Source organism: Sciurus vulgaris, assembly GCF_902686455.1.
Source record: "Sciurus vulgaris genome assembly, chromosome: 8".
Classification (NCBI taxonomy): Eukaryota; Metazoa; Chordata; class Mammalia; order Rodentia; family Sciuridae; genus Sciurus; species Sciurus vulgaris.
Genome location: NC_136468.1, coordinates 29,981,026 through 29,992,752, shown reverse-complemented (window position 1 = coordinate 29,992,752; position 11,727 = coordinate 29,981,026). Strand labels below are relative to the sequence as shown.

Sequence of the window (11,727 nt, the reverse complement as noted above, 5' to 3'; positions counted from 1 at the left end):
CGTGTGTAAAAATTTGCCCAAAGCAAATTAGGGTCTGTAGACACACAAATTACAGATTTATGTCTTAGATAAGTAATTTTAAAATGTGCTTTTTCTCCAAGTGGCTTGGTTTTGTTCCTGCAGCGGAAGCCTCCCTGCAGCTGAATTGGCTGATCATTTGTTTTTTCAGGGGAGTTGTTTGAACCAATCAGGACACAGATAATCTTATTAGCCCTCTGTGGGCTTGCGTTTCTTTTGATGAGGGTCTAGAGAAGTCATGGGTAATACTTTGCCGTGTGCCAGGGAACGCTTGTGTTTCAGTTGTACAAGGTCAGATCTTAATTTAACCACCAACTGGATGCTTAATTTTAGATACACAGAGGAACACATTGGCTCCAGGGCATTTCCTCTGGTTTAGGAAGGCAAGTCCCTGGATAAGAATGACAAGATGATCATTCCAAAAGGTGAGATTATGAAATATTTAATCTGTACCTTGCCAACTAGCTTATGGAGTAGTTCAGTATTGGAAATCTTTAGAACAGGTGGAGATGCAGGTTGTGGCTGCTGTTCACTACTGTCTTTCTAATTTATAAGCTGTAGGCTTGCCTATCTCGGGCCTTTTAAATTATAGAATAAAGCCAGACTTGTCTCATTTATTTATAGAATATCAACTCAACTGTATAATTATTAAGTATAACAAAAAATGAATCGTGAAAAAAGCTCAAGCATGAATATGCTAATAGGAAGTGTCATACATTATAAGGAATCCCAGGAGGGTCTTACCTAGTTTCTGAGGAAAAAAAATTAATTTTTCTAAATAATTAAAACAAATCTGTCAAGTTTTTTTTTTATTAGTTATTGCAAAAATAGATGTTCATATTAAAAAACAATCCTTTAGATTAAGATGAAAAAATGCAAACTGAATGGGATTGAAAATGTTCTTCCTGCAAATTATGCAGAGTCTTGAAGCTGGAAGGGCCTTAAAATTTACCTGATACCATCACTCATCTGATTCTTTATTGAACAGCTTCTAAGTAATCGTCCACATCTAGAGTCATTTGATTTCTGTAAAAGAGCAATGATGTGAACGAGGAAGTCCTGTCCCTGCTTTGTGCTGGAGAATTAAAATTACCATGATAAAATAATCATAATTTTATACTTAATTGTTTTTATAAGAATACCTTATTTTCAAATGAAAACTATTCTAAATTTTTTATCTTTCCACCAGAGTTGGATGAGTTTGTGGGTTCTTTGCTTAAATTCTTTTAGAAAACTTTTTTTCTGAGGTTTATAAATTTATAGGTTACCAAATGAGACCCACTCTTTATTAATTCCATCTGAGTAACTGGGTCATGAGCCACAATGTAGGGACTTAGCCTGTGTGACTTCTATTGTCTGATGTCTTGGTATATAGCTTACAATTCCACCATCCCCCAAAGGTGTGCTAGGGCAAACTGCCTAACCACCTGTGCTTCAGTTTCCTTATCTGCAACCTGGGAGAGAAGTGTGTCCTTAAAGTTAAATGGCATGATCCAAATCCATTATACACATAATATCTGCCTCAATTGATGTCACTTGTAATAATTATTAAACTTACTCTAGCAAACATACATTGAGGATCTACCATGTGCTTGACTCTGTGCTAAAGCTTGAAAGGGAGGGAAAAGCTTGGCATTGTTTTGAGGGGAAAATCTAGAATACAGTGCTTAAAGGCAACAGACTCCCTGGGGGCATAGATCCTGCAGCTGTGCTTGGCACTGTACCTGAAACCTAGCAGACAGTAAGCACATATTTTTGAATGGAAAAATACAATGGTCTGCAAATCCTTAGGAAAATAGAGTCACCAAAAACTGGTATGTCAGTTGTGCTCCTTTGTCTTTTTGAGCAGTGGAGCAGGGAAGAGAGCAGATATTGTGCATTCATATTTTAGCAACCTCTCCATGATGGTCGGTTTATCAAATAGGAGGCATGAATGCTAGAAGGAGATGTCTGTAAGAGGATTTGTAACTGGATAAACAGCTTTTCTCAAAGGGTGCTAAATAGGGAATCAATGTCAGCCTGGAGGCCTCTGTCCTGCACCGATTTCTGTTGTACATTCATCATTGCCAATGAACATAAGCACACATAAAGCATGCTTATGAAGTCTTAGCAGTGGGAGTAAAGGTTCAATTTTAAAAGGTTGAAATGTAATAGGAATAAATAGAGTCTTGCATGGAATTGCACAGAAAAGAACTGTAGGTCATGATACAACTTGTAGAACTGGGGGCAACCGGGTCCAAATTAAGTGTGTAATGTGATACCTCCGGAATTCTAAACCTGGGCAAAACTAACAGATGTAGAGTGTCTAAGAGGAGAGAGGTGATCATACCCACTTAATGCTGTGTTGATCTGACCATACCTGTTGTGCTGCACTAAGGGATTGATGTTCAGAGCCACTTTTAGATAAATAATTGAGTGTGTTTACAGGAAAGCAATCAAGATGGAGAAAGAGTTTAAACTATGGCATAGGAAGAGTCACTAAGCCTTGGAAGGAGAAGGCTCAGTGGAGACCAGACAACCTTCCTGGGAGATTATTAAAGGGGTTCTCCTGTCCCAGAGAAACAACACTGTCTTAGTGTGGTTCCCAGGGAAAGAAACTAGAACCATCAAACACTGATTTTAATATATGGATTCAGTTTCAGTGTTTTCCTTAGTTGTCCAACTGGCTAAAGATGAAGGATTGTGTGGGGAGAAAGATAAGTTCCTTGGCACTTTGGATTCAAGCTGAGACTGGCCAATTTCTTGTAAATGGATTGACAGTAGGTAGGGCTGATGATTTTTAACTCTGAAGTTTGGTGACTTCAGGGAAAAGGAAGGAGAAAAAATCATGGGGCTATCAGAGGTTTTCAAGGGGTTATTAAGATTTGGAATAGAACTAAAACTGCCCCATACATCCTCGGATCCTACTTCTCCATTCCAGAAGAGGAATAACAGCTGGCAATGCTAGTTAACTATCTGTGACATGTCAGACCCAGCTCACCAGGCAGCTAACGCAGGCAGACCATGATTGGAACAGTGCTCACTCCCTATACCCTTTTGCCTCCAGCAGAAAGAAACGAATACTTGTATGTGATTTCAAAATAAGAAACTAAGAAATGCGATGACTTATTATTTTTTGAGTGAGTTTCTAATGGAAAAATATTTAACTTGAGCGTTAGATGGAAACTTTTGTTATGTTCAACAAAATGCACCATGCTCAGAAAAAAATTTTTTAAAGAGAAGTTATGTCTATGTATATGCATATATATATGAGTAATTCTTTTTAAGGTCTAAAGATTCTTAAATTTTTACTGTTGTTGTAACTCATTAATGCAGTTAAAGCAATTTTACTCATCCTATGACTCAGGTCGTACCAATCAAAATTAGCTTTTTTATTACCTGCAGTTGGCCTCTCTGTCCTTGGAAGCTTCCACTCACTAATCAGTGAAAAATAAACATTTGGGCTGGGGTTGTGATTCAGTAGTAGAGCACTTGCCTGGCATGCATGAGGCCTGGGTTTGATCCTCAGCACCACATGAAAATGAATGAATAAAAAATACACTTTTGGTCTTATGCAAGCATGTGATCGCTTAGGTTGATGAACTTGCACTTGAATGATTCAGGTACAGACATCAGTCTTTCAGATTTCTCCTTCCTCTCAAGCCAAGAGATCCTCCCCACCCCAACCCCAGGTTGGCAATTTCCTCTCTCCTCAAGGTTGCGGAGGTTTCGGGTCTTCACATGCCAGTTCTCAGTTTTCATAGAAGGCTTGTGAATTTTGGCTTCACAAAGTCAATCTTAATTTCCTTTTATGTTGTTATTATTGGTGGTGAAAACATTTAAGATCTACCCTGCTAGCATATTTCAAGTATACAATATTTAATATTTTTAAGGATAGTCACATTGAAATACAACAGATGACCGGAATTTCCTCACACTGCGTAACTAAAACCTGGACCAACATCCTCTACACTCCTTCTCCTCAGCCCTTGGCAACTCTGTTTTAGGAGATCAATTGTCTCCATGAATTGAGCATTTTTAGATTTTACATGTCCATGAGATCTTGCAATATCTGTCTTGTTGTGTTGACTAATTTTATTTAGCGTACTGTTCTCCTGGTTCAGCTTTGTTGTCACAAGTTGTTATGGGGCACAAATTAAGAACAGACCGATCACCACTGAGAAGTCCAAATTTGAGAGTCTTTATTAAGCTGACCAGCTGACTGTCTCATACAATGCCCCAAAAAAATGGCTATTGGGAGAACAGCCCCGACCACAGGGTTGTAGGGGTCTTTATACCAAAAATCACATCAATCATAAGTTTCTGTTGCTATGATTTGAAATTATAAACTAACATCATGAGATAATCGACAGAGGGGGAAGTGGGTCAAAATGACCCTTACCTGGGTACAAACTATAAGAATGGTTACTAACATCCACACAATTACTGTTTACATGGTACATTGTTTAGGAGTAATAGAGGTCAAAGGAGAGCAATTCTTTACTACATAGGAGTTGCCATTGTATATTATTAAACATGTCACACCAAGTAACTGATAATGGGCACAGAGGTGGGGTGTTTCCATGGGAGAAGCTTATTTCCTACATTACATGGAGTCTCAGAGCAAAATGGAGTCTGTTTAGTCATTTCCCTTAGAGTCTGGCCTATAACATTCTCATGGAGTCAGATCTGTCAGTCCATCACAAAGTGATAGCATTTTCTTTTTTAAAACTGCCTAATATTCCATTGTAAATGTATAGCAAATTGTCTTATCCATTTATCTGTCAATGACATTTAGATTTGTTTCACATCTTGGCTATTGTGAATAGTGTTATAAGGGACAAAGAGTACAGATTTTAGTCCCTTTAGAAATAAAACCAGAGGAGGAATTACTGGATTATAAATTGTTCTATTTTTAAATTTCTGAAGAACTACCATACTGCTTTTGTAATGGTTGTATCAAAAAATAATATGTGAGGTGTTGGATATTTTAAATAGTTTGTGGTAAATATTTCACACATACACTATAAATATACATATATCTATATTTATGCATTTAATCATCAAGTTTTACACTTTAATATATGCAGCTTTCAAAAATGTCAATCTTAGTTACTTTTACCTGAAAAAAGTTGAAAAACAAGTCAATCTTAGTTCAGTAAAAGTGGTTGGTCTTATCTGGATAAATGAGCATCATTCATTTTACCCATGAAATTAAGAGTATATCTTTCATGTAAATTAATTTGAATAACTGCATCATTCCATTACTTGTGTATGCAATACTGTCTTATACACATTGTCTATCATTAGGTGTTTAGATTTTTTCTGAGGGTTTGGCAATTTAAATACAGCAGAGATCAACATTCTCACATATAAATCTTTTCCTGCATCTCTGATAATTGGATAAAATAAATTCCTAAATGTGGAATTACAGACAAAAGAACAGGACTTTTTAAAAACACTATCACACTAGCTTGTGATTAGGGCATGTCTGCTAATAGGCTGCCTTTCACATCTCACCCTTGCCCTATCCTTTTTATTTTATTTTATTTTTCATTATTTATTTTAATTAAAAATCGTAAATTTAAATAGGGCAATCTTGTTTCATTCCTTCTGTTATTTTTTCCCTTCCCCTCACCCCTCCCACCCCTCTTTTCCCTCTATACAGTCCTTCCTTCCTCCATTCTTACCACCCTCCTTATCCCTAACCCTGAACCTAACCCTAACCCTAACACTAACCCCTCCTACACCCCCCCTTATATGTCCTCATCCGCTTAACAGCGAGATCATTCGTCCTTCAGTTTTTTGAGATTGGCTTATCTCACTTAGCATGATATCCTCCAATTTCATCCATTTGCCTGCAAATGCCATAATTTTATCATTCTTCATGGTGGAGTAATATTCCATTGTATATATATGCCACAGTTTCTTTATCCATTCATCAACTGAAGGGCATCTAGGTTGGTTCCACAATCTGGCTATTGTGAATTGAGCAGCTATGAACATTGATGTGGCTGTATCTCTGTAGTATGCTGATTTTAAGTCCTTTGGGTATAGGCCAAGGAGTGGGATAGTTGGGTCAAATGGTGGTTCCATTCCAAGCTTTCTGAGGAATCTCCATACTGCTTTCCAGAGTGGCTGCACTAATTTGCAGCCCCACCAGCAATGTATCAGTGTACCTCTTTCCCCACATCCTCGCCAACAACTATTGTTGCTTGTGTTCTTGATAATAGCCATTCTAATTAGGGTGAGATGAAATCTGACGGTAGTTTTGATTTGCATTTCTCTTATTACTAGATATGTTGAACATTTTTTTCATATATCTGTTGATTGCTTGTACATCTTCTTCTGTGAAGTGTCTGTTCATTTCCTTAGCCCATTTGTTGATTGGATTATTTATATTCTTGGTGTAGAGTTTTTTGAGTTCTTTATAGATTCTGGAAATTAGCACTCTATCTGAAGTATGAGTGGCAAAGATATTCTCCCACTCTGTAGGCTCTCTCTTCACATTACTGATAGTTTCCTTTGCTGATAGAAAGCTTTTTAGTTTGAATCTATCCCAGTGGTTGATTCTAGCTTTTCTTTCTTGTGCTATGGGAGTCCTGTTGAGGAAGTCTGATCCTAAGCCAACAAGTTGAAGGTTTGGACCTACTTTTCCTTCTATAAGATGCAGGGTCTCTGGTCTGATTCCGAGGTCCTTGATCCATTTTGAGTTGAGTTTTGTGCAGGGTGAGAGATAGGGGTTTAATTTCATTCTGTTGCATATGGATTTCCAGTTTTCCCAGCACCATTTGTTAAAGAGGCTATCTTTTCTCCATTGCATATTTTTGGCACCTTTGTCTAGTATGAGAAAATTGAATTTATTTGGGTTTGTGTCTGTGTCCTCTATTCTGTACCATTGATCTACCTGTCTATTTTGGTACCACTACCATGCCGTTTTTGTTACTATTGCTTTGTAATATAGTTGAAGATCTGGTATTGCGATCCCCCTGCTTCACTCTTTCTACTGAGAATTGCTTTAGCTATTCTGGGTTTCTTATTCTTCCAGATGAATTTCATATTGCTTGCTCTATTTCTTTAAGGTACATCATTGGGATTTTAATTGTAATTGCATTGAATCTGTATAGCACTTTTGGTAGTATGGTCATTTTGACAATATTAATTCTGCCTATCCAAGAACATGGGAGATCTTCCCATCTTCTAAGGTTTTCTTTAATTTCTTTCTTTAGTGTTCTGTAGTTCTCATTGTAGAGGTCTTTCACCTCTTTTGTGAGATTGATTCCCAAGTATGTTATTTTTTTTTGATGCTATTGTGAATGGGGTAGTTTTCCTAATTTCTCTTTCTGACGATTCATCACTTAGGTATAAAAATGCACTGGATTTATGAGCATTGATCTTGTAACCTGCTACTTTACTGAATTCACTTATGAGTTCTAAGAGTTTTCTGGTGGAATGTCAAGGCTCCTCTAAATATATAATCATGTCATCAGTGAACAGGGATAGTTTGAGTTCCTCTTTTCCAATTCGTATCCCTTTAATTTCTTTGGTCTGTCTAATTGCTCTGGCTAGAGTCTCAAGAGCGATATTGAATAGAAGTGGTAAAAGAGGGCATCCCTGTCTTGATCCACTTTTTAGGGGGAATGCTTTCAGTTTTTCACCATTTAGAATGATATTGGCCATGGGCTTAGTATAGATGGCCTTTACAATGTTAATGAATGTTCCCACTACCCCAATTTTCTCTAGTGTTTTGAGCATGAAGGAATGCTGTATTTTATCAAATGCTTTTTCTGCATCTATTGAAATAATCATGTGATTCTTAACTTTTAGTCTATTGATATGGTGAATGACATTTATTGATTTCCAGATGTTGAACCAACCTTGCATCCCTGGGATAAAACCCACTTGATCTTGGTGCACTATCTTTTTAATATATTTTTGTATGTGATTTGCTAAAATTTTGTTGAGAATTTTTGTGTTGATGTTCATTAAGGATATTGGTCTGAAATTTTCTTTCCTCGATGTGTCTCTGTCTCATTTAGGTATCAGGGTGATATTGGCTTCATAGAATGAGTTTGGGAGGGTTCTCTCCTCTTCTATTTTATGGAATACTTTGAGAAGTATTGGAATGAGCTCTTCTTTAAAGGTTTTGTAGAACTCGGCTGAGAACCCATCTGGTCCTGGACTTTTCTTTGTTGGTAGGCTTTTGATGACCTCTTCTATTTCATTGCTTGAAATTGATTTATTTAAGTTGTGTATGTCCTCCTCGTTCAGTTTAGGTAATTCATGTGTCTCCAGAAACTTGTTGATGTCTTTGAGGTTTTCTGTTTTGTTGGAGTACAGATTTTCAAAATAGCTTCTAATTATGTTTTGTATTTCACTCGTGTCTGTTGTGATATTTCCTTGTTCATTCTGAATTTTAGTAATTTGAGTTTTCTCCCTCTTTCTCTTTGTTAGTGTGGCTAAGGGTTTATCAATTTTGTTTATTTTTTTCAAAGAACCAACTATTTATTCTGTTAATTTTTCTGATTGTTTCTTTTGTTTCAATTTCATTGATTTCGGCTCTGATTTTAACTATTTCCTGTCTTCTACTACTTTTGATGTTGGACGGCTCTTCTTTTTCTAGGGCTTTGAGCTGTAGTGTTAAGTCATTTATTTGTTGATTTCTACTTCTTTTGTTGAATGCGCCCCATGAAATAAATCTTCCTCTAAGTACTGTTTTCAAAATGTCCCAGAGATTTTGATATGATGTGTCTTTGTTCTCATTTACTTCTAAAAATTTTTTATTTCCCTCCTGATGTCTTCTGCTATCCATTCATCATATAATAGTGTATTATTTAATCTCCAGGTATTTCAGAAGTTTCTGTTTTTTATTCTCTCATTTATTTCTAATTTCAATCCATTATGGTCTGACAGAGTACAAGGTAGTATCTGTATCTTCTTGTATTTGCTAACAGTAGCTTTGTGGCATAAGACTTGGTCTATTTTAGAGAAAGATCCATGTGCTGCTGAGAAGAAAGTGTATTCGTTCTTTGATGGATGGTATATTCTATATAAGTCGGTTAAGTCTAAATTGTTGATTGTGTTATTGAGATCTATGGTTTCTTTATTCAGTTTTTGTTTGGACGATCTATCCAGCGGTGAGAGAGGCATGTTAAAATCACCTAGTATTATTATGTTGTGGTCTATTTGATTTCTGAAATTGAGAAGGATTTGTTTGACGTACATGGATGAGCCAATGTTCGGGGCATAGATATTTATGATTGTTATGTCTTGCTGATTTATACTTCCCTTAAGCAGTATGAAATGTCCTTCTTTATCCCTTCTGACTAGTTTTGGCTTAAAGTCCACATTATCTGAAATGAGGATGAATACTCCAGCTTTTTTGCTGTGTCCGTGTGCATGGTATGTTTTTTCCCATCCTTTCACCTTTAGTCTATGGGCATCTCTTTCTATGAGATGGGTCTCTTGCAGGCAGCATATTGTTGGATTTTTCTTTTTAATCCATTCCGCCAGTCTATGTCTTTTGATTGATGAATTCAGGCCATTAACATTCAGGGTTATTATTGTGATATGATTTGTATTCCCAGTCATTTGACTCATTTTTGTTTTTTGATATGATTTGGTTTCCCCTTTATTTGGCTATTCCTTTAGGCTAGTTCCTCCCGTTGCTGATTTGCATTGTTGTTCTTCATCTCTTCCTCATGGAATATTTTGCTGAGAATGTTCTGCAATGCTGGCTTTCTTTTTGTAAATTCCTTTAGTTTTTGTTTATCACGGAAGGATCTTATTTCATTGTCAAATCTGAAAGTAAGTTTTGCTGGGTATAAGATTCTTGGTTGGCATCCATTTTCTTTCAGGGCTTGGTAAATGTTGTTCCAGGCCCTTCTAGCTTTTAGGGCCTGGATTTAAAAATATGCTGATATTCTTATTGGTTTCCCCCTGAATGTAATTTGATTCTTTTCTCTCGTGGCCTTTAAAATTCTGTCTTTATTTTGTATGTTAGGTATTTTCATAATAATGTGCCTTGGTGTGGGTCTGTTGTAATTTTGTATATTTGGAGTCCTATAAGCCTCTTGTACTTGGTTTTCCATTTCGTTCTTCAGATTTGGGAAATTTTCTGATATTATTTCATTGCATAGATTGTTCATTCCTTTGGTTTGTTTCTCTAAGCCTTCCTCAATCCCAATAATTCTTAAATTTGGCCTTTTCATGATATCCCATAATTCGTGTAGATTCTGTTCATGATTTCTTACCATCTTTTCTGTTTGGTCAAGTTTGTTTTCAAGATTAAATATTTTGTCTTCAATATCTGAGGTTCTGTCTTCCAGGTGTTCTATCCTATTGGTTATGCTTTCTATGGAGTTTTTAACTTGGTTTATTGTTTCCTTCATTTCTAGGATTTCTGGTTTTTTTTTTTTTTTTTTCAATATCTCTAACTCTTTAATGAAAGGATCTCTTGCTTCCCGTATTTGCTCCTTTAACTGTTGATTGGTGCAATCATTTAATGCCTCATTTGCTCTTTCATCTCCTCGTTTGCTTCCCTGATTGTTTTAACTATGTACATTCTGAACTCTCATTTCTGACATTTCTTCTGCTGTGCTGTCATTGGGTTTTATTGATATAGTATCTAGGTTTGTTTGGGACATGTTCTTCCCTTGTTTTCTCATATTGGTCAGATGTCAGTGAGACTTTGTGATATTGCAGAATGCTTCTATTTGCTTATAGTGTCCCTGTAGATTTCCAGTGTATCACCTTCCTGCCTTCAGTAGCCTGAAGTCTTGGAGTAACTTGATAATGCAGTGCTTCCAAGGAAAGCTGCCCCTAGCCCACTACTTTCAGGACTTGGAGCTGGCTCTGTGTGGAAAGGCTCTCACTGGGGGTTCTGCTCCGAGAAGCTAGCCCTGAAAGGCGCTTCCCGCTGGAGGGGGCCGGGCTGCGGGCTGCTTGGGGAAGTCCCTGGCTGCCCTGTCCTTGTCCTTGAAGCAACCTGCGGGCAGGAACTCGCCGCCCTGGTTCAGGGACTTGAAGCTTTGTTCTGTGCAATAAGGCTTTCACTGGGGGGCCTGCTCCAAGATGGTGGAGAATCTGGTCCTGTGGGAGGAGCCCACCGCTGGAGTGCGCAGGGCCTGGGGAGGACTATAGCTGTTCTGTCCTACTCTAATAAACCACCCGAATCCGGGCCTGCTGCCCGGGCAGTGCTTCACCAGGTGGGGGAGACTCACCCCGAGGCTCTATTTTAGTCGGAGTCTCTCAATGCCTCCCCTTCTTGAATCCTGGGTCTGGAGCAACTGGAGATGCAGTCACCCTCTAGTCCGCCATCTTGGATCCGCCCTATCCTTTTTAATTCTTAAGTTTATATTCCCCTGGAATCCATGTGGTTGTGAAACTAAAGCTTCCATCTATACTGTTGTATGATTTTCAAAAGCTAATGTGCATCTTCCTATGTTTCTGTCATACCTGAATTTGACTTGGAAATCAATAGCAGAAAGTAAAATTTTCTAATTTTGTAATATGAAGCTAGAGATAAGCAAAACTAGTATAACCAGCTCTATCATTAGTATATTTACATAGAAATTAATCATTAACCAGTGTGGTCCCAAAATCAAAAGTGAGTTTTGCAAACAATGTATGTATGACCTAAAGAGAAAGCACATGGTTAACCTATTCTTTGCCTAATTTTAGGAGCAGTGTATGTTTGATCTTTTGATTATTATTCATCCAGCCAGTACT

General features: G+C 37.4%; 1 protein-coding gene across 4 annotated transcripts in view; it reads left to right on the top strand.

Annotated features, from left to right (window-relative positions):
• Nucleotides 1-296: 296 nt before the first annotated feature.
• The window catches only part of ASB15 (ankyrin repeat and SOCS box containing 15), a 37,487-nt gene continuing 26,056 nt past the window's right edge, over nucleotides 297-11,727 (top strand). For 3 of the 4 annotated variants that reach the window (XR_013765607.1, XR_013765608.1, XM_079150257.1), the window contains exon 1: nucleotides 298-443. The gene's annotated coding sequence lies outside the window, so the exon portion shown is untranslated. Of the gene's footprint in view, nucleotides 444-11,727 lie in introns of all 4 variants that reach the window. The other variant, XM_079150256.1, reaches the window with a different exon arrangement.